Source organism: Tachypleus tridentatus, chromosome 9 (assembly GCF_004210375.1).
Source record: "Tachypleus tridentatus isolate NWPU-2018 chromosome 9, ASM421037v1, whole genome shotgun sequence".
Taxonomy (NCBI): domain Eukaryota; kingdom Metazoa; phylum Arthropoda; class Merostomata; order Xiphosura; family Limulidae; genus Tachypleus; species Tachypleus tridentatus.
In genome coordinates this window covers 119,732,227-119,756,310 of record NC_134833.1, presented here as the reverse complement: position 1 = coordinate 119,756,310, position 24,084 = coordinate 119,732,227, and the positions used below count along the sequence as shown (strand labels likewise).

The 24,084-nt window shown below is 34.2% G+C and overlaps 1 long non-coding RNA gene across 1 annotated transcript in view; it reads left to right on the top strand.

Annotated features, from left to right (window-relative positions):
* Positions 1-23,735, top strand: part of LOC143227237 (uncharacterized) — a 108,841-nt gene extending 85,106 nt beyond the window's left edge. Inside the window, exon 4 of the long non-coding RNA XR_013014953.1 lies at positions 22,994-23,735. This is a non-coding gene — a long non-coding RNA (uncharacterized LOC143227237). The remainder of the gene's footprint in view (positions 1-22,993) is intronic.
* The last annotated feature ends 349 nt before the right edge of the window (positions 23,736-24,084 follow it).

Sequence of the window (24,084 nt, the reverse complement as noted above, 5' to 3'; positions counted from 1 at the left end):
GGATAGCGTAAATAGTCCTCGTCTACCTTTGCTCGAAATTCAATAACAAACACACCCATATTATTTAATAACCTAACATCTAACTGCAACGTCCCTACAGTCTCGTACCCGTTCAAACGCTCGTTCCCAAGAAATATGGTCAGCAACGGTCAGTTGATAATTCACTTTGTTAACCTGAAGATGACCTAAGAAGGTCGAAACATTGTTCTGTAGTTTATTTCAATTAAACTTTCAATACCCATACCAACCGTCCTTAGGATGCATTTCGCAAAGAGAGGTGGGAGTACTTTATTTATTTGTTGTAAAGCTTAATGTTACGTAATGATATACCAGTGTCCTACCCATTTAGACGAGAATCGAAGCACGAGGTTTAGTATTATAAGCCCTCATACTTAAGAGCGAAAGGTGAGATTAATTCACAAATAACAAAACTAAAATGTTTCGTAACCACAAAGTTCTAATCCTTAGGTAATTGTTATTCTCAATTGTTTTATTGACGTAACATTTTACTGAAGAGTATCCATTATCCACAGTACTCTTGCATTCTTACATTTGAAACGACCTGGATTTTTAGAAATATAAAACTCAAGCTGTTTAAATACTTCGTTTACATTCCTTCAAAACACATTTTCAATAACTGTCATCACAACTCTCACATTCCTAAAACTCAGACCCTTTAAACACTTTAACAAAACCATTAAAACCCAGATCCCCTAAAAGCTTTACTAATACCGTTCTTAAATCCAAGCCCCTCAGCGAAACCGTTTTAAAACCCAGATCCTCTAAAAGCTTTACTAATACCGTTCTTAAATCCAAGCCCCTCAGCGAAATAGTTCTAAAACCCATATCCTCTAGTACCTTAATCTTAAACTTCCACAATTCAGACCCTTTAAAAGCTTTTACCAAACCGTTAAAACACCCATATCCTCTAAAAGCTCTACTAATACCGCTTTGAAATCCAGATCCTTTAAAAACTTTAGCCAAGTCGTTCTAAGATTCAGATATTCTAAAATCCTTGCTCATACCATTCTTAAATCCAGGACCTTTAAAACTTTACCCAAATCGTTTAGAAGTTTAATTCTAAACCTTCTATAATTCAGACAACTTTCTGTACCCGCAATCCAGACACTTTAATAGCTTCATAAATATTAAACTTAAATTATGTAAATATCGATGACTAATTATTTTATTTCTTTCCCATTACCAAAGACTGTTAAAACACACTCTAGCGAACATACAGATAGAGCTGTATTAACATTTATTTGTTTACAAAGAGAGTGAAGTAAAACAGAAATTTTATGCCCAGTGAAACATCACTGAAATTATTCGATGACTTGAGACTGAAATGTCCGAGTCTTTATTTTAGGCTTAGGGTTTATGTTTATCGAAATACCTGCTTTTCACTTTCTTTAACCCCAAAAATAGCTAGCACAACAAAAATTATAACAGGTATTAGAGGAGTTTAACGGTTCAGTCTCAAGGTCTGCATGTAAAGCCAGTATTTGTACCATTTTCTAGCTATTACGTATGTGCAGTAGAAAAGAGAAAAAATATTGTTACACAAGAAAGCATTTCCAGGACTTGAGTATTTTATTCCAAAAACTCGAGCAAGCGTTACGTAATTTTTCATCTGAAGAAGCGAAGGACAAATTTAAAAAACAATAAAGAAGTGGACTTAGTGACGCAAAAGTTGTACAACCTACACAATGTTTCTAGAAATTCTGACACTGATAGCTAGCTGTTCGCGTAAATTTCCTTATATTCGATCTTTTTAATTTTAGTTTATATTTCGTATTAACCTTCTTGTGTCAAGGAAACAAATAAATTTTGTTAAGAATATTCATCGAATTAATACCTCACGAATTAATTGTCCAAGTTCAAATAAATCACTCTCAAAAAAAAAAACGTCACGTCCACAAGTTTTTCCGCGTCAGCCTCGATTTATATCGTTTCTAAGATTATCTATTCTGGCCGTGAGAAACTGGCAAAAAGAGAAACTACCATAGCATCACGAATGACTAAAAGCATTAATAAAAATAACCTTATAGATAACACGTCGTTTCGTTGCAGTAAATAAACAAGCTACGTTTAATATGGTGGAAGTAATGTTACTTTTATTACCTCATGAACATTAATTAAATTGCTTCAGAACCATTAAAGCATGTTCTAACCAAGCTGATTGGTGCACTTTTTGCTAAGGTTAATTCGTTTTTAGTTGAGTGGTACTATACATTAAAGTATCAGGAAAATGTTATTATGTAGTTCTTGATTTAGCAGGTAATGAGTCCTGGAATCATTTACTGCTTTACTTTGTTTTCACATGGTTGAGTATGTTATATAGAACCAAGGTCTAAAATAACAAGTATCTCCTAACACTAAGTCTTCGTACGTTCGTTTAGTCCCAACAGAGAACTAAATAATCCCTACTGAATTAATAAGTCAACATTATCCTTATAAACGCAATACTTTTAGCACCACAAAGTGACGACTCAAAAACTTTTAGTAATTTCAACTCTGTGCAATCTACCACACAATATATTAAATCTTTGGTCTCGAAACTTCTATTGTTTAATTTGTTGACAAATTAAAATCAAATTATCCAAAATTTTAATATTCTAAATGTATTTGTTCACATATTTTTTGTCGAGAAAGGGAGAAAAATAATTTATTTGATAAAATAGACATTAGAACTTACGAGCTGTCGAAAAAGTAAAGTACTATTAGAATATTTGATGCACGAACGTACACAGGAAGAACTAAGAGGGTTCTACCGAGTCCTCTGTTTTTGTGCTTTAAAAGAATTATGTTTATATACTCACAGCGCAGCTGCTTATGATGTTTGACGTTTGCTACACAGTTTACATTCTTCTGATGATTGTTTGTTTGTTTTGAATTTCGCGCAAAACTACTCGAGGGCTATGTGCGCTAGCTGTCCCTAATTTAGCAGTGTAAGACTAGAGGGAAAACAACTAGTCATCACCGCCCTCCACCAATTCTAGGGCTACTCTTTTACTTACGAATAATGGGATTGACCGTCACATTATAACGCACCCCAGCTGAGAGATTGAGCATGTTTGGTATGACAGGGATTCCACCCCGGACCCTGAGATTACGAGTCGAGCGTCTTAACCACCTGGTCGTGCCGAGCCCTTCTTCTGATGAAATTTTAGCGTTTTATGCTGATTATACGTTACACATTATGAGCTTGGTTTTTATCTCACAAATTATAACTCTCATTCAAAACATTTCGCGACCACTTTTGTTAAGACTGAGATATTTAGTTTAATTAAGGTTTTAAACGATTAGAAATGTTAAAAATTAACGTATTAGTGCGATTTGGACTAAGGTGGTTACTGTTATCAATGCTATTTTCTTCAATATTTTAAGACTGTAATGATACTGTTAAAACCATGTTTCTCATCATTAAAACAAAAAATAACCAGCCATATTGAGATTCGACTGATAATTACTGTTAAAATTAGACTTCTTTATTGATAATTAAATTATCGTCTTTTGTTTAGACGTAGATTCTTAGTTTTATGAAAAATAATATGATTGATTGATATTATCAAAACTAGGGTTCGTAATAATTCTGTCTTCCAGTGGCACAGCGATATGTCGGGGGATTTACAATGTTAGAAACCAGATTTCGATGGATGTGGTTGGCAGTGCATAGAAAACCCATCGTATAGCTTAGTTTTTAACTACAAAACACATAAGAATTCTATTAAATTTAGAATTACAGGTGTTGCTAAAAGTTATCTACTACCAGTTGTCGTTTTTGTTTGTTTTTGTAAAATTAGCATCAATATTAATGCTCGGTATTTCCAGCTTGATAGGCATCTTATGCGGCCCATGAACTAAATGGCTAAGTCAGAGAGCCTATATTTTAGGCATAGTCGTCCCTCATTTCGAATTAGCGACAAGAGGAAAGGTAACCACGAAGGACTGAATAATAGAATGAAATGCCACTATTAGAAGACTCCCATAGCTTCAAGGGCGGAGCGTGTTCAGCGACATATTCAACTTTCTATTTATAACGTAGGTACTAAACATAGATATAAATAGGATAGTTAGAACTGTTACAGCTGAGGTTCCAATATCTAAGAAGAGAATATTTTGTATAGTTAAAACAAAAAGAACTTATTTTCATTATGATCAGGATACGAAGTACTTTTACAGCCCTCATGGTACATTTCTATTTACAACTATAAATAAAACAAGGGTCTTTTGCGCTTATTAGTCGTATTCTGTTTGTTCGCATCTACGTACAACGTTACATATTGAGCTATCTTTGCTGTGCCCACAAAATGTACTGAAACCCAATTATTACAGATATACTGGTGAGCCACTGCGAGTGGAATGGTTTGTTTGTTTATTTTGAATTTCGTACAAAGCTACACGAGGGCTATCTGCGCTATCCGTCCCTAATTTAGCAATGTAAGACAAGAGGGAAGTTAGCTTGTCATCACCACCCACAGCCAAATCTTGGTTTATTATCTTACCAACGGATAGTGAGATTGACCCCACATTATAAATCCACCCACTGCTGAAAGGACAAGCATGTTTGGCGTGACGGAGATTCGAACCCACGACCCTCAGATTGCGAGTCGAGCGCCCTAACCGCCTGAATGAAACGAATAACGATCGTAAAGTTGCCCACTTTCATTCACAAAAGTTTTCTTGCTTGTGGCTCTGTCGGTGTTCGCTTTACAGTCGGTTTGTAATGCCATTAAATTTGCAGCCACTTTCAGAGAGCTGTAACTGGTATTTTTCATAAGTTTGCAAAATTACATGAAATATATAAATTTGTATGCAGAAGGTGTTATAGAACCAGTTTCTTTGTAATCTCGTGTTTAAAAAGTGAAACACTCGCACATGCATGAGTGTTCGTTTCTCAAGAATTAACAATGAAAACGTGTGATCGTAACGGAAAAAGGCTAGAATGTATAGACACGCGCGTTTCACGCTCAAATCAGCCTCTTAACCGCAACTAAATGTGTCGATTAGATATTGAGGTAAATTAATAATATTATGCACCCCATCAGAGAACCCGTTTTAGTTGTGCAACAGTAAGAATTTCTGCAATCCTTGAAGACTTCCGCTCTTTTTATGGTACATTCGAGAGTGAGTCTTTGTTCCTAACGATTACCGAACCAATCTATGTTTTTTAATCATGTATACATTACTGAGTGTATCAACAGAAACATAACGCTCGACTCGCAATTCTAGGGTTGCGGGTTCGAATCCCTGTCACACCAAACATGCTCGCCCTTTCAACCGTTGGGGCGTTATAATGTGACGTCCAAACCCACTATTTGTTGATAAAAGAGTAGCCCAAGAGTTGGCGGTGAGTGGTGATGAGTATCCACCTTCCCTCCTGTCTTGCACAACTAAATTAGGGGCAGATAGCCCTCGTTACCTGAATAAAACTCGATGCATCTGCCTACAGGCAGCTACGAATTATACTAAGCAATATGATTTCGCCTGCACGACATGGCGGCATGTCACCAACTGGATAGTATAAATCATCTATGCTTGCGTTAGTAAATGTTGTAAAAATAGAACGTTAAACAGTAATTTTTAAACTCATGATCGTGATAAAAATGCATTACTAGGTATATAACAGTTTGAGTTGTGTCCTTTATTGTCTTTCATTGCGGGTAAAAAATTTTAAAAAATGATTTAGATTTCTAGTCATCAAACTAAATCATAGCCATGAAAAAGAGCTATCCTTGCTAAAGCGCATATGTTTAAGTATATTAGATTTAAGTAGATATAAATTCAAGAAAGTGAGAGAGAGAGAGAATCAAATGAAAATAAATTTTAATATTTTTTAACTTAATTTATTTTTCTTTAGAGGGCAGCACTCGGCACTTCCGTTTACGAGCAAGTTTTTCTCGCGTCTTCCCTCATTCATTGTTTCACTTTTTTAATACGGTATTAAGTGGAGACGTGCAAAACACAGTGACTTGTTAGATGGAGTAAACCAAAACATCTGGCTCAGGTTCTATAGAGGAAACCTTGGCCTTAATTCATTCCTTTTTACACGTTTTCAGAGTAGAAGAAGTAATGGCAACGGAATTGTGGTCTTGGCAACAAAATTGGCTGCTAATTAACTGCCATTACAAACTCACTGCGTCGTGGACAACGATGGAGCCTCGGCCAAGAAAACTTTTGTGAATGAAAATTGGCAACTTTATAGTCACTATTCAGTTCCGTTTCATATTGTTTAGTTACAATTGTCTACTTACATGAGACGCGTTTCTTGTTTTTATTTACAGCTTGTGCAGAAACCGTTGACAATTTATGATAAGGTTTCCCTCTGTCCGTTCAATTTCTGATATTCGCTAAAGAAATTAGGCTTAAAAGTGTCTTCAAACTCAGGTATATATTTTTTAATTGGGACATTTTTATAAATTGCATTCTTTATTTCTGATTCAGAAGTTGCTCATTAAAAACCCTGATTAATATATATTTCAAACAAGAAAATGAATCTTTTCTTTCCATTTCCACCCAAGTAGATAATGCAATTTGAATGCGGCTTAACAGGTATAATTATTTTTTGTAGTTTTGTTTCTCATTTGTTAAATTATTTCTTATTTACTGAAGTCATTCAGTTAAACGTATGCTTTGCTTTTTCCTTATAAAAAAAAAAAGTTGATTAGTATTGAATAACGTGCTATGGTATGTCTGAAAAATGTATGGTCTTTATTACCGCATACCCTACATTTTTCCGGTACTTTTGGTGTCATACAGTACCGAAAAAAAAAATTAAACTTTCGTTTAGAAACGTTTGACTTCCAAGAAATTTCCAATTTATTCGTCCTTTTGAATTGGGAAACTAGAACCAAGTACTTATTTTAGTTTTAGGCTTAACCTTGGAGATAGCGTTTTCGTCTACAAACGCAAATCTTCATCAAATCAGTGCGTGTCAAAAGTAATATAATTTTACGGTAAATATGAGAGTAACTAGAAAAGTAGGGTAAGAGGTTTTGAGTCTTGAGGCATTTAGGACGTTAGGTCGGTACAAATGAAAAATAAAATTACCGTGGGGCACACGTTTTACATTCATTTCAAAACTTTGATCGCTTTCCCCAAAAAAAATGTTTTTAACGTGGGAACGTTAAAATGTGACGGTAAATACCACTATTCGTTGGTAAAAGAGTAGCCCAAAAGTTTGTGGTGTGTGGTGATGACTGGTTGTCTTCCTTCTAGTCTTACACTGCTAAATTAGGGACGGTTAGCGCAGATAGCTCTCGTGTAGCTTTGAGCGAAATTCAAAAATGCTATTTTTAAATGTAGTGTTTCACGTCTATTACATCGGATACAGCCACTCGCTAGTACAGCGGTATATCTCCGGATTTTCAACGCTAAAATCAGGGGTTTAGTCCCCTCGGTGGGCTCAGCATATAGCCTGGTGTGGATTTTCTAGAAGAAAACGCACATACACATACATCGGATATACGTAAATATAATTCTCAGAAATGTGTTTGAAATTAACTAAATAAAGTTTATTTCTCAGTAATTACTTAGATTTCAATCAAAAAATATGTTTCTTTTGTCTTAGTTAGATTAGAAATTACTGAGAAAGTTTGGTACTCCCCAAAACCAGTTTAATTCAGAAATATAAATAATGGTATAGTCAGTTTTGGAAAAAGAACTTGAAGTAGGAACAATCAAAAGACACAGAGAAAAGTGAGTGAACACTTTCAACCTGATAGGCACCTTATGCACATGTGCATATCAGGATTTCTAGTATTCAGTCATAATCATCCTTAATTTTGAGCTACTGGCCAGAAGAAAACAGTCACAATGGTTCGCTCCATCTGTTGGAAACGAGTAACGAACCTAACAATAATGTTTTTGTTTAACACAAACTAGCTGCCTTCCCTCTCGTCTTACACTGCTGAATTAGGATTGCCTAGCGCAAATAGCCCTCGTGTAGCCTTGCGCAAAATTCCAAAACATACACACAAACAAACCTGTGTTAACATTGTTTTAGCAGATTTGTTAACTAGTATGACCTTGGCGAAGTCAATAGATGTTTTAAAGGTGTCCTTATATTCTAGAGACTTCACCCTCTTCTACTTCGTCTGTTTCGTTTGAGACTGAGCTTTTCAATACATTTAATTAAAGAAATTATTCTTTTGAATGGTTTTAATCCTACTTTTTGTGTTTACTAAGTGTGTTGTTCTATATATATACTTAAGAATTTTTAGCAATGATTCGTAATTACTTTTTTGCATTTTATGTTTGAAGTTTAGTAAACAGAAGTAATTATTTGTAAAAAAACTTTTGCCTTTTTTCCCCCACGGTATTTGGATTTTGAGGAAAAGCACAAAAAATGGCAGTTTTTAATACAAATTAAGCCATGTGAAAACTGCTGAGCGTATTATAAGGAAATAACTGAATTTTGACCAAGTCAATCAAGGTTTGTGCCTCCTTCCAAGATTTTTTTTGTATCGGACTTACAAGTTGCTAACCTTGCGTTGTCCACATTTCTGGTAAGCTATATGTTTTCAAAGACTTAAACCTGAAACACTGTAATGAAACCTTTCGCATAAAAGCAACTTAGAAGACTCAAAAATGGCTTCAGACTTGAGCTCAAACGTTTTATTTGCACTAATTTTTACTACTTCATCTTTACCACACTCTATAATTTACGATAAGCTGCAAACGATGAACGAGTCATATCAAAAGTTGTTGAAGTTAAGCTTTATAGCAGCAAAGAGCGATTATTATTATTAATAATCATTTACGTAACTTCAAAACGAGGTTTAAGCAGGAAGGCATCTCTATACATGTTGATTCTGGAAAATAACCTCAAGAAATACTTGTGATATTCACAGCGAAACACGAAATGTTAGAGTCCATTCTGTAAAAGGTAGATGCTCTGAACTTCGATACAAGACTGACCAGTTATTTGTAATTATTTTACATATAGAATAACACGTTGAAGTGGCTACAGTCAGAAAAGGTGAAGAAATGTCTCAGTCTAGGATGTGAAAGTAAGACACTTCGAATTTGAATAGAACTATAAAGTTCGGACGGATCAGTCGGCCATAGCTAAATTTTATTTTCAATAATACACTGAATCGGATACGCCTAGAAAAAAACAATGTTACAGTAAATGGAGTAATTTCTCTCCAATGTATGTACTGAGGGGTAAGAGGACAGCATGAGAATATTTTTGTGTGTACTTATTTTTAATGTGCTGAAACTATGGTTTCGCTTCTTGATGTAGTGCATGTTCAGCACGTGATGCACGTAAACCATAAATGCTGCAAACATTGTGCGGTTCCCGTTGGGATGAAACCAATTTTTTTAGTTCGTATCTAAACAAAATGTTATTTATTACGAATGTGTAGTTCTGAAGCAAACTCGTGACTTACTTGCTTGTCAATCCTTTTCATTTTCTCCATAAAAAAGCAGTATTATCAAGACAACAATATCTTATGTGAAACAGCCAACAGGTTCCGGATGGAACAGCGGTCAATCTGTATACTTGCAATATTAAAATCCAGCGTTTATTTTCCCACAGTGGACATAATAGATAAGCTAATGTGGATTTTCTAAGTAAAACAACAAAAAGAACCACTGACACGACTTACATTGTAAGTGCTGGATTAATAAAATTTTAAATCCGCAATTATGTTCTAAATAACACCACATACACGGGATAGTTGGTTTACTCCTGGATGCATAGTATATCGCTGTAATGGAAAGTTGACACTCGGTAACACGCTTGTATTACGTTATACAATAAAAGCATGTACAACGTAACGCTTACTGCAGATGTTTAAACGTATCTAAAAACAGATACGAATTTTTTTCTCTAGAATTTTATGTTTTCCGTTTTAACGTCTTCAGTTATACATATTTATCAAGTGACTAAGACAAGGACTATCCAATATTCATCAACCAATAAATTGCAGAATACACAACATTTATTAATCAATAAATTGCAGAATACGCAACATTTATTAATCAATAAATTGCAGAATACGCAACATTTATTAATCAATAAATTGCAAAATACACACTATTTATCAATCAGTAAATTGCAGAATACACAACATTTATCAATTAATAAATTGCAGAATACACAACATTTATTAATCAATAAATTGCAAAATACACACTATTTATCAATCAGTAAATTGCAGAATACACAACATTTATCAATTAATAAATTGCAGAATACACAACATTTATTAATCAACAAATTGCAAATTACACAATATTTATCAATCAGTAAATTGCAGAATACACAACATTTATCAATCAATAAATTGCAGAATACACAACATTTATCAATCAATAGATTGCAGAATACACAACATTTATCAATCAATAAATTGCAAAATACACAATATTTATCAATCAGTAAATTGCAGAATACACAACATTTATCAATCAGTAAATTGCAGAATACACAACATTTATCAATTAATAAATTGCAGAATACACAACATTTATTAATCAATAAATTGCAAAATACACACTATTTATCAATCAGTAAATTGCAGAATACACAACATTTATCAATAAATTGCAGAATACACAACATTTATTAATCAACAAATTGCAAATACACAATATTTATCAATCAGTAAATTGCAGAATACACAACATTTATCAATCAATAAATTGCAGAATACACAACATTTATCAATCAATAGATTGCAGAATACACAACATTTATCAATCAATAAATTGCAAAATACACAATATTTATCAATCATTGCAGAATATTTATCAATCAGTAAATTGCAGAATACACAACAATTAATCAATAAATTGCACACAATATTTTCAATATGCAGAATACACAACATTTATCAATAGATTGCAGAATACACAACATTTATCAATAAATAAATTGCAAAATACACAACATTTATTAATCAATAAATTGCAAAATACACAATATTTATCAATCAGTAAATTGCAGAATACACAACATTTATCAATCAATAAATTGCAGAATACACAACATTTATCAATCAATAAATTGCAGAATACACAACATTTATCAATCAATAGATTGCAGAATACACAACATTTATCAATCAGTAAATTGCAGAATACACAACATTTATCAATCAATAAATTGCAGAATACACAACATTTATTAATCAATAAATTGCAAAATACACACTATTTATCAATCAGTAAATTGCAAAATACACAGCATTTATCAATCAATAAATTGCAGAATACACAACATTTTTAATCAATAAATTGCAAAATACACAATATTTATCAATCAGTAAATTGCAGAATACACAACATTTATCAATAAATAAATTTCAGAATACACAACATTTATCCCAACCTCCGTAGTCCATTGCTAATCCATAGCTTCAAACATTCAATCACAGAATAATCATTAATAATAAAAAATTTAACTAAATCTTATTAATTGCCGTATTAAGTTGAAGGGAGTTTTACAGAGAAAAATTGTCATTGGTAAGAAAAATATACAAACATAAAAGAATTAACACCAGATTGATATAAAATATTTAATTACTGTTTTATTGTTATAGCTTTTACTTTTAAATAGTTTGTTATTATCGCTTTAACCAGAATAGTATGAACCACTTATTTACAACATAATTAAAATTCATTAACAGTCATAGCAATATGTAAATAAATAAACATTACATGTAAATTTTTAAGCAAATCATTCTTTTTAATTACGCTTTCAATTGTATTTGTTTCATTAAACTCATTCTACCATTCTCTCTCACTGGCTCAGCGGCATGTCTGCGGTCTTACAGTGCTAGAATTTGTATTTCGACACCCCTGGTAAGCAAAGCACAGATAACCCATTGCGTTACTTTGCATTTAACTTGAAACAAACATTAAACTTGGGCCTCTGGCTACTACCTTGCTACCGAAGGACAAATTGCTGCCTTTTCAATCTCAATGAAATATAATAATTAAAAAATCTGCTTCGTAGGTAAGTAATTTAAATAAGAAGGGAGTGAAGCGTAAACACAGAAGCCCTTATGTATTGCACGTGACAAGAAAAATTGTACTTTACTTAATTTATATTAAATGGGCAGTCGAGTCGATCGAACATTGGAGACCCACCAATGCGATAAAGAAATTCCTGGAAACTTTAAGTGTAATTCAGAGACTTCCCAGGTATAAACATAACCCATGTTAATCTGAGGATATTTAGGGTTAAAATCACTTGTATTTGATTGTTTCACGTTTTCATTAAGAACAACGACATAACTGATGCGTGACATTAGCTTTGTGTTTTCGGGCGTCACCTGTATTTAAACAAAAGTTCTAAGTTAATCCAACTTTTTTTTTTCAGGATATCAACCAAAATAGATTGAACTAGCTGCGGATCAACCCATGCGTATAATATTTTACCATCCATTCAAATGGAGTCATTTGTCAACATTACTTATCACTAATACACAATATCCCTTTCTTTCTGCGAAAGGTCCGGCATTGTTTAGTATGCTGTGTTTGTTTCTGTTATTTCTAGAACCTGTTCAATGAAGACAGGTTTGTATCGGTGTCCGTTTGCGTTCGCTCACCTTTAACAGCGTAACGCGTTGATTTTGAACTACGAGGGCTGTTCAAAAAATACGCGGACTGACGTCATAAAACAAAATGTACTTTATTTAGAAGTTACAGGTCTGGGACCCCTTCAAGTTACTCTCTTCCCCAACGCACACACTTATCCCAACGGTGTTTCCACTTGTTGAAACAGTCCTGGTACGCTTCTTTGTAATGTCCTCCAGCTCCTTCGTCGCATTTGCCTTAATCTCGGGAATCGTCTCAAATCTTCTTCCTTTCAAGGGTCTTTTGAGTTTGGGGAACAAGAAAACATCGCAAGGAGCAAGGTCAGGTGAGTAGAGGGGTAGGGAAGAACAGTGATCGAGTGTTTGGCCAAAACCTCACGAGTTCTGAAGGCTGAATTTCGCAGCAACGCGATGCATCTTCAATTTTTCGGTCAAAATCTCGTAACAAGATCCAACTGATATCCCAAACTCTTCAGCAAGCTCCCTGACAGTCAGACGTCGATTTGCCCGCATCAGGGTGTTGATTTTGTCGACGTGTGGGTCGTCAGTTGACGTGGAAGGACGTCCAGGACGCTCATCATCTTCAATGGACTGTCGACCATCCTTAAAACGTTCATGCCACTTGAAAATGCCGTACGCTTCATAGCAACATCACCGTAAGCCGTGTTAAGAATAGCAAAAGTTTCAGTCGCAGATTTTCCAAGTTTAACACAAAATTTCACAGCAAGTCGTTGCTCCTTCAGGTCATTCATTCCGAAATCCGCCAAACGAAAAAATCGCACTTCACTTAAAACCGCGTAGCTAATACACAAATGAAGATATCTGCAATCGGGAAATGGCGTCGTAATCAGCTGATCTGTGCGAACCTAGCGACATCAAGCGGATTCCACTGGAACCAACTGGAGCCGCACAAATCAAACAGTCCGCGTATTTTTTTAACAGACCTCGTATTGGTACAGTTTATCATACCGTGAGAAGGCCTACAACTTATGGAGCCCACGCTTAACTTCCTTTGCTTGCTGGTGTTATCTGAGTTTTGTCTTCTTCAAGTGTACGAAACAAACTACTTTTATTGCTCTGCTTGTGCTAAACGTCGTTTTGTTTTATGTCATTATTCGCAGTAAAAATAATTGGAAGTATTTGACTCATAACAGCAACTTAAGTAAATCTAGAACCAATATTATACCATCAAAAGTTGAACAAATGACTTGACAATTACAAAACCTGCAATTAAATTATTAAAAAATGTACTTAAATTCACTGCTCATTTCATTTTTGATTTTGTTGTTGTTTAATACTTTTTGCGCAAAACTAGAGCTGTCTGCTCATAGTTGTTCCTAAGTTTGCACTTGCAGATAAGAGGGAAAGTGGTCAATAATACTCATTCCTCATTCTTTTGACCAAATAATGGGATTTTACTACTACAGTGAATCAAGAATCATGAATTTTTGGAATCACAATCTGTAAATCCCGTATATTAGGTCACGCCTGGCCAAATGTCAAACCATTTGAAGCTGTTTAGTTTATTTTAACATTAATTAATAATTTCGGTTTTAATAAGGAAAAAATTAAAGTTTAGAACAGTTCGTACCCTAACGGATTTTCTGTTATACATTTATTTTAATATCTGGATTTGTTTCAGTTTGATGCGCGTGACGTATATTGTATGTATTACAGCGCAAGTCTCGCCTGCTCTCTAAATATGTAGAAGATTCTCGAGAACAAAAATCAACAATATATGTTTTACGAAAATACTAGCGCATCTTGGAATATTGTTGAACGTTTGCGAATCTCGCATAATTGATATAAAAGTTAGCTGACAAACAGTAAAAAAATATTGTTGTTCGCCACAGTCAGTATACTACAAGTCTCTGAAGCTATAATTGTGACAAACATTTATTAATCGGTAAACTACAAAATTTGACCAGAAACGTTTATAGATTTCGAACATTACAAACTTCAGTGAATTAACTTCGGCCATTAATAATTCTACGAGGACATTGAATATCTTCGTCGATAAAAAGACAATATATAAAAAGCGTAAGGCCAACCAAGCTATCTTAGCTTAAGCGAGGTGTAACACTACCAACTCAGAATCAATTTGCTCAGAGTGTATCTTGTTCGTCGACAAAATATTCATTTTCAGACCAGATAGAAAACTCACTATTGTTTGTAAAACTCGTGTATATAAACCAATATTTTTATTAACTAATTGTAACAACCCTTATTATTAATTGATTTGTTGTTTGTATATGAAAAATGTTCATATTTTCAAATTTTCGCAGCATCGGTTTGAAATCCGTGATCCCTTACACTTCAAACGCGCACTTTAACAACTGTAACTGCTAGTAAGGCGTTTTTTTTTTTTTTTAATATTTCAAACGCAGCCATTACTGAAAGTCAATAAGCTTATATTTATTTAGTAAAACTACAATCTGCATTATTCCACAAAAACCTATTAATCTTTACAAGGCTAATCAAAGCTAGCTGTATTTTTAAACCTGTGATATTGATAAAATCTTCAGTGTTGTCAAATTGGTACTTCCATCATGTACAAACGCATTTTACGATAATTATGTTGCACTTATTTATTTCATTAAATTCAAAGTATTTCACTGCTCAATAAACATTCTTAACTACAACATGTTAGATGTAAGAAAACAGTGAACTCTGCAAACCTTCTCGAAAAATACTTTCCCATAAATACAAGCTGATCATTCACTGATCGTTGAAACTACGTTTATCCCCACTACTTTTGATCATAGTGTATGCATAATAGTTTTATCAAATGTTATCAAAATACACGAGTCTCATGTTATGAGTTTAGTATCACAAATCTCGATTTGAAACTAGGTCCGCTTACATATGATCTGCAGGGACGTTTGAAGCAGTGAAGCCAGTCAGGCCATGGATTGACCACTTTTTCGTGGAATGTATAGCTACAACCTATGTATTAAAACTTGCTTCATTTAATTCAACATATACATTATGTGTGTGTCTGCAACATTTGTAGATAAAATAGTATTATATTTTCAAACGTTTTCGGGGGGTTGGGAATGCCCCCAGACTCCCATAGAAATGGCAATATGGCAGTGGCCTGAATGTTCCAAAACTGCTTCCTACAGCAGTGATCTGTGCTGAATTTCTTCATTTGTTTAAAATATCCAGCTGTTAGTGTAGTAAAAGTTTGTTGTTTTTTGTAAGTGTTCTTAGATAGTGCCAACATCGACCTAACAATTAAATTATCTGTGACTTAAAATATGGTCTCTTTTTGTTCTTTAACATTGTTTTGACGAGAAAATTAACATATTGCGTAAATTACTCTTAATTCAAATAACTTTAGAGAAGGATTTTTAAAAGGCCGAATCAATTTTTTTAATAACACATGCATATTGTTAGATGTTACGTTTTTTACTTTCATCGTGGGGTGTTGTTTACTGAATTATAAATCACACCCTTTCCATTTTTACCCTTCTGAATGAAAAAGCGTTTAGTTTTCCTCGGATTATATCTGTTTTATTTGTTTATTGAACAAGTAAAAAGTTAGGGGGAGTTGGATTCGTTCTCGCGATCCTGCTTTCATTAAAAACGTTATTATCAATTACGTCATCTTATCTCTTAGAATGCTTCACACGTCTCTTCAGTTGTTTACTAAAATGGAGGTTGGCAAGATTCCTATGCTATTTCAATCGGAAATTAAAGGTTAAAACTCAGTTACGTCGTTCTCACTGTTGTTCAGTGGTTCAGAAGTTAGGCTAGGAGAAACTGTTGATATAACGTTAATTGAAGCTTATTAAAGAGAAGTAGTAACGATATAATCCAACATTCCACGATCACTTTCAAAGTATTTCACTATTCTTAAAATTCTTTGTATCAGCAGACATTACAATAATCGGTTACATTTGCCATAAGATAACCCTAAGCTTGTCGTACCTTCAAGTACAACATTATTTATGCAGTCTGAGAAAAAAGTGTGTAATAGTATTTCAACCATACTGTGTCCGTCATATCTATTGTCAACGACATATTTCGCTCAATATCAAAACTCATCGGGTCGGCTGGGATACAACGATAATGTAGTAGTTAAAACACTATGTATGTAACTTATTTGTGAGACTAGCAATTGTTATAGTGTGAACGCTATTTCTTTATGTTTATTTGTTTTTCAGATATCAGAAGGGCGATTTACTCAGTCGTATTTGTTAAAATGTTTCTGTTAGGCTCACTGCATTTTCAAACTGTATACTTTTTATTCTGCCCCTTAGTTTTGTTGTGTTGAAAAATACAATAAGTCTGATACTATGTAATATAACAAATTATAACACGCTTTGTCAGATAAAAAATAAGAGGCGTTCTCATCATTACAAGAAATATTATAATAATCGAAAGAAATTTGAAAAATATGGATTAAAAACACAATAATATAATAGGTAAAAAAGATCACGTGACTCTGAAGGGCTTCTAAACGTTATGGGTTGTTTTTCTTCTTTCTTGTAAGTTAATGACCTTCATGAAACTGAAATAAAAACTTGGTTTGAATTTGAATTTCGCGCAAAGCTACACGAGGACTATCTGCGCTAGCCGTCCCTAATTTAACAGTGTAAAACTAGATTGACGGCAGCTAGTCATCACCACCCACGCCAACTCTTGGGCTACTCTTTTACAAACAAATAATGGGATTAACTGTCACATTATAACACTCCCACGGCCGAGAGCATGTTTGGTGTGATGTAAATTCGAACCCTCGACCCTCGGATTACGAGTCGAGTGCCTTAACCACCTGGCCACGCTGAGCCTAAAAACTTGGATTCTCGGAGAGAAAAGCTGGGTAAGGAAACGGGACATGAAGTCAGTGGGTTGATACAAAGTTTAATATTTTATTATAATTTGTAATGAATCTTAGAACCAGATGGTTAAGTCGCCGATTCAACGTAAGTTTAGGTTATTATGTAACCCGATGAAGATTTTGACATGAAGAAATGGCTTAACGGACACTTCAGTAGAGAGTAATAACTTGTTGATTAACTGGAGTCTTAGGCCCAAATGATTAATAGTTTCATACATCTAGTGAGTTAAGTAGAATTTCTTGTATGTAGTTTTAACAAAAGTTCTTGAGATCGACCTAATATTTTTTTCATATTTAATTAAGTTTTAGTATTTCTAGTTACATAGAGTTGCCTCAGCGAAACATCTGCTCCAATACAGCTACGACAATTCTTATACATTATTTGATTAGTGAGATCGTATCTTGAAAACAATATAACTGGTATTATAAATTACCTAGACACAGCTTAAATACGAAGAGTGTTCTTTATTTTTATAAACACCCTGTAGTGTTTCCTTTCTTTTTTCAGTTTATTTAACCTGTTACTATGAATTCGCAATAGTTCTGGTTTTGTTTTGGTTTTATTTCTATATTGATGTATTTCTAGCAAAAGTTCGATCGAATTTATTTTTTCTTTATTTATATCTTATCTGGTGTGTGAGCTAAAAACCTACTGCCCAGCATGGCCAGGTGGGTTAAGGCGTTCGACTCGTAATCTAAGGGTCGCATGTTCGAATCCCCGTCGCACCAGACATGCTCGCCCATTTCAGCCGTGGGGGCGTTATAATGTGACGGTCAATCCCACTATTCGTTAGTAAAAGAGTAGCCCAAGAATTGGCGGTGGGTGGTGATGACTAACTGCCTTCCATTTAGTCTTACACTGCTAAATTAGGGACGACTAGCGCAGATAGCCCTCCTGTAGCTTTGTTCGAAATTCAAAAACAAACAAAACAAGCTAAACACCTACACTATTTAAACCAGAGTTTGTAATGATGTAATAACGAGTTTTTAGAACATATTTTTATTACAAATGTTTCAATGTGTTGTTTACACAATCAAACTTTTGTTCGTGCATGTACACTTCATAAAGAACTTCTATTAAAGTAATTCCGTTATGACATGTAGATATGTCATCCTTAACTTTTAATTCAAGGACATTTTTCATGTTCATGTACTTATTTAAACCTGTCGTGTTCTCCTCAGCTGGAGATTACTTTCCTTAATGACCTTGAGATCGAGCCACTTTCAAGTTTTCAAGGCCATACGAGTTGTACTAATAACGCTGTTTTCTTGATACGTTTATCATTATGCACCTTGTATATAATCTCAACCATCAATTCTCTGTTATTCTTTCTGTTTTATTTTATCCTATAGCTTTAGTCACTGCTATGTAGGCATAGAATATTGCTGTTTCTTTCTTTGTCTTTTTTTTTTTGTGATTACGACAGCTCAGAAGTATTAAATAATAATTGTACATTCATTGAATCCCTTCCTGCTGTGTTTTTATCTCAAATTCCAGAGATGGGCCTTTTACTCGAGCCAACATACTAATTTTGCCAACATGCTTCTCTGTGTGGTACAGGGACGCGCTTAAGTAGGTTTCTTTTCGTTATGTTTTGTGAAATCATATGGTCAGGTTTTTTATTGTTGTTTGTTATACGTAAATGTATGCAAAGCGTAAAATGAAACAGATGGACAAATCTTAGATCCTAAAAAAAAGGTCTTGCAACTTAATGTTACCGTGAAACCAAACTCACACAATGACAAACTTTTAACAAAAAAAAAAGTTAGTACTTCATGAAGTGGAAAAACAAGGAAATCATAAATCATAAAACACTTAATTTTTTCGCTAGTTATTGGGGTATGGGGGATAAATAAGCAAATCTCTATCGTGGGTGAAGTAAATAATTAACGTTTCCACTACAACATGATCAAAACCTGGGTGTTTTTTGTTGTTAGAAAATATCTAGAGGAGAGACGCTCGAATAATCTAACAATCTCTGATATCTCGTGACTCAACCATATTATGCAACGTATGTACATATATGAAGTTTTTATTTATTTATTCGTACTAAAATACCAAACACAATAAAAAAAATGTGTTTGGCCCCGTATGGCCAGGTGGTTAGGGCACTAGACTCGTAATCTGAGGGTCCCGAACTCAAATTCCCGTCACACAAACACGCCCCTCCTTTTAACCGTGGGAGTGTTATAATCTTACAATCAATTCCACTATTCGTTGGTAAAAGAGTATCCCAACAGTTGGCGGTGGGTGGTGATGTCTAGTTGCCTTCCATCTAATCTTACACTGCTAAATTAGGGACGGCTAGCGCAGGTACTCCTTGTGTAGCTTTGCGCGAAATTCAAAAACATTTAAACAAACAAAAATGTATTTAGTTGACTTAGATCTAGCTGCCTGTTGTTCTTGTACATAATTTGTTGTTATTTATAAACAGTACTGACCTGGATTTAAAGACTGTATCCAGATAATGATATCTTCTGTTGAACTGTTTCCTACCACTGCATGATTTTACAACTTAACCCTAGTTAAACTGTAAAGCCATAGACTTTTGAGGTAAATTATATTGAATTTTTGCTTCTCACGAATGATACGGTTTCTATTGACTTCACTTGCTGTTGTTGCTGGACAAATTTAATTATTTTGACAGCCTGTTCTGGCTGTCAGCTGAAAGGCGTTGCATCAGCAAACGAACATCAGACTTGTAATCCTCTCTGAATTACAGCTATATTTTGAACTAGCTGTCTGAAATAAAGTCTGATGTTTTGAAAACAATGGCAATAACATCAAAGTATTTTACTTTTTTACTATCGCTTTTCTAAGGGTTAAGAGAGTGATGACAGTAAATACGTCAATCTATTTAAACTGTCAATGAAAGCATAAAAAATCATTCTTTATATGTTTGCAGGAACAAAAAAATACTTGAGATTTGCTATAGGGGGATATCCTTTCTTTAGATATTCGTTAATTGGAAATTGCGATTTCAATTCAAAATAATTATTTAGATATTCGCTCAACCATTGAGAACTGTAATTTCTTTGATTATACTTATTCTTTTGTGAATTCTAGCTAGCTGCAATGGCGGATTTAAGGGTATGTAGGATCAGGGGTTAATAATTTTTGTGGACCCTACATCCCATGTAGGCCTGGCATGGTCAGGTGGCTAAGGCACTCGACTTGTAATCCGAGGGTCGCAGGTTCGAATCCCCGTCATACCATGCATGCTCGCCCTTTCAGTCGTGGGGTCATAATGATGTGACGGTCAATTCCACTATTCGTTGGTATAAGAGTTTTAGCCCAAGAGTTGACGGTGGGTGGTGATGAGTAGCTGTCTTCCCTCTAGTCTTACACTGCTAAATTAGGGACAACTAGCGCAAATAACCCTCGTGTAGCTTTGCTCGAATTTCAAAAACAAACATCCCGTATAACTTTACATAGAATAAAATTATCAATAGGCCCCCATTAAGAGCAAAAGACCTTGGGCTGAGCTCCCTCTAACCCCTACTTAAACTCGCCACTAGCTAGTTGTACTGCGTGTTTTAAGTATTCCTTCTGCTTCAGCGGTAAACTATATAAAATACGAGTTTTGTTAACTGTCACTTAGCGACATAACTAACCTAAACTTACGACGTGTCCTTTCTCTCTTGCCAAAAGTGATGGCTGGCAACAACTATATGTCTTTATCGTGTTTACAGTTACATCACGGATGTTTCTCGTCCAATAACTGAAAATTTCTTCAATAAATATGACCACAACTAAGAAACAACAACAAGTAGTCATAGTTTTTCTGTGTTCCTCTGTTTAATACTTCTACAGTGTACTTTCTTCTGTTTAACTCTTCATGACCTTTCCTACTACACGTTTTTTGTTTGACTATCAATATCCTTCCTACACTGTACGTTCCTCTTTTAACCTTCCAGGACCTTCCTACATTGTACATTCTTCTGTTGAAATTTCCATGACGTTCCTACAATAAACTTTCAATTGTTTAACCTTTCATGGCTTTACTATACCGTGCATTCCTCTATTGAACGTTCCATGACATTCTTATTCTATACATTTCTCTATTTAACCCTTCAACACCTTACTATACTATATATTCAACTATTTAACCCTTCATCACCTTACTATATATTTAACTATTTAACCCTTCATAACCTTACTATACTATACATTCAACTATTTAACTCTTCATGACAACTATACTATGTGTTCAACTATTTAACTCTTCAAGACCTCACTATACTGTACATTCCTCTATTTAACCCTTCATGACCTTACTATACCATACGTTCCTCTATTTAACTCTTCATGACCAACTATACTATGTGTTCAACTAGTTAACTCTTCAAGATCTCACTATACTGTACATTCCTCTATTTAACCCTTCATGACCTTACTATACCATACGTTCAACTATTTAACCCTTCATGACCAACTATACTATGTGTTCAACTATTTAACTCTTCAAGACCTCACTATACTGTACATTCCTCTATTTAACCCTTCATGACCTTACTATACCATACGTTCCTCTATTTAACTCTTCATGACCAACTATACTATGTGTTCAACTAGTTAACTCTTCAAGATCTCACTATACTGTACATTCCTCTATTTAACCCTTCATGACCTTACTATACCATACGTTCAACTATTTAACCCTTCATGACCAACTATACTATGTGTTCAACTATTTAACTCTTCAAGACCTCACTATACTGTACATTCCTCTATTTAACCCTTCATGACCTTACTATACCATACGTTCCTCTATTTAACTCTTCATGACCAACTATACTATGTGTTCAACTAGTTAACTCTTCAAGATCTCACTATACTGTACATTCCTCTATTTAACTCTTCATGACCAACTATACTATGTGTTCAACTATTTAACCCTTCATGACCTCACTGTACTATATGTTCAACTATTTAACCCAGCCATACATTACTACAATTTATATTCCTCTGTTAAACGTTAAATGACATTTCTACAGTGAAATTTTGCTTATTTAACCCTCCATGACTTTGCTGCAGTACATATTCCTTTATTAACCCTCCATGACCCTTCGTACATTGTACATTCCTTTATTGAACTTTTCATAACGTTCCTCCCTCGTACACTTATTTATTTAACTCTCCATGTACACTGTACGTTATTCTGTTGAACGTTCCATAACATTCATACTCTGTACTTCCATATGTTTAAGCCTCCGTGACCTTACTATACTGTACGTTCTTCTGTTTACCCCTCCGTGGCCTCACTACACTGTACGTTCCTCTGTTCACCCTCTATATGGCCTATATACATTACTCTGATTAGAGTATGCTCTCACCGTTTGAAACGTCATATCCAAACTACCACAGGTAGGTGAAGCTTTTTATTCTACCTGAAAGTAAAATGAACCGTTAGCTAAAATAATAATACTAAGCTTCTTTTTTTAGTTTTATTTATTCAGTTATTTTAGTGTTGTTATGAATTATTATTATTTTATTAACGTTTTTGTATCACATTTTACAAAACAAAACAAAACAGTAAAGCAACTGGATAATAGGCTTTCCTAATTCTTAATCGTTTCCAATAACCACCTGTAGGTTCATCTGTGCTCCTTCCACCACGGAGAACTGATCCTCAGATTTTACCGTTGTATGTACACAAACTTGCCGCTGACTCGTCGGGGGACGACCATGTATGCAACTCCTCGAATTTACTCAAAATGTTTAATTTTCATCAAAGAACAATCTGTTGAGAATGGATGTTGGCATTGTTATATATGTCTAGAGTTTACAGTAAATTAACCTTACAGTGACTGGGAGAAAGAAAGAAATAAACTTATAATGAGAATTACAAAAAACTAAACTATAGGTTTAAACATTCTCGATTAACTATGTAATAACTAGAATTAATTAATTTAGTAAGTTTGGTAGCTTATGATTTTCTACATTCCACAACATATACTTGCTTATTTATCACCCTAGTATTAATCATTATGAAATAGACCCTAAACAGATAATTTTAAAAAAGTGTCAAAAACATTTTTATGAGATAAATATTTTCAATTGCTTGTTTGTTTGTTTGTTTTTGAATTTCGCGCAAGGTTACTCGAGGACTTTCTGCGCTAGCCGTCCCTAATTTAGTAGTGTAAGACTAGAGGGACCGCTCTCCACCAATTCTAGGGCTACTCTGTTACCTACGAATAGTGGGATTGACTGTTACAATATAACGCCCCCACGGCTGAAAAGGCGAGCATGTTTGGTGCGACGAGTTTTAATTGCTAAAACCTTTAACTTTATTACCACAATAGAATGTCTTCAATAATTATTCCTTAAAAACACAAACCAATGAATCTGTCAGTTGGTTCATTAAAACTCTAAGAACATTTTTTTTCCAAAATACTAAGCCTAAATTAAAATAGGTCCATTTATCACCAGACGGGACTAAGAAAAAAATTCGTAGTTGAAAACATCACTTCATTTAATTCGTTTTTTTATTTATATAAATTTTTGAAGTATTTAAAAAGAGGTGTTAAGTCAAATCATTACATACTGTGTTTAAAATCTCATTTTTGATCCAAACTAGTCGCTCAGCAACTAAGTAATTGTAAACATATTACACATCGTTAAGACGATACCTTCCCCCTGCTTGCGTCAATATCAAATGTTTTACTTAATAATCCAGGAAGAAT